The following is a 290-nucleotide window of genomic DNA, read 5'->3' on the forward strand; positions in this document are numbered from 1 at the left end:
TTTTACCTATGTGAAAAATGTTTTTTTCTAAACTTAGATAAGTACCTTTGTCTAAGCTCATATAAAATCACTTCATGTAACTGCCATGTGGCGCTCACTATAATCTTAAGACTACCTAATTGTAGCCTTGCTTATTTTAACAAAAAAGGTACAGGGCAGTACAGAAATTTGAAGACTGCTGCTTTAAGGATTACTATGTTCTGTGGAACTAGCATCTTATTCAATTTATGGAAAGGACTAGAGTTGCTTAACATTATATTCACCTTTGTTGCACCTAAGTAAGGGGAGCT

This window comes from Chrysochloris asiatica, unplaced genomic scaffold, assembly GCF_000296735.1.
Source record: "Chrysochloris asiatica unplaced genomic scaffold, ChrAsi1.0 scaffold00041, whole genome shotgun sequence".
NCBI classification, from domain to species: Eukaryota; Metazoa; Chordata; class Mammalia; order Afrosoricida; family Chrysochloridae; genus Chrysochloris; species Chrysochloris asiatica.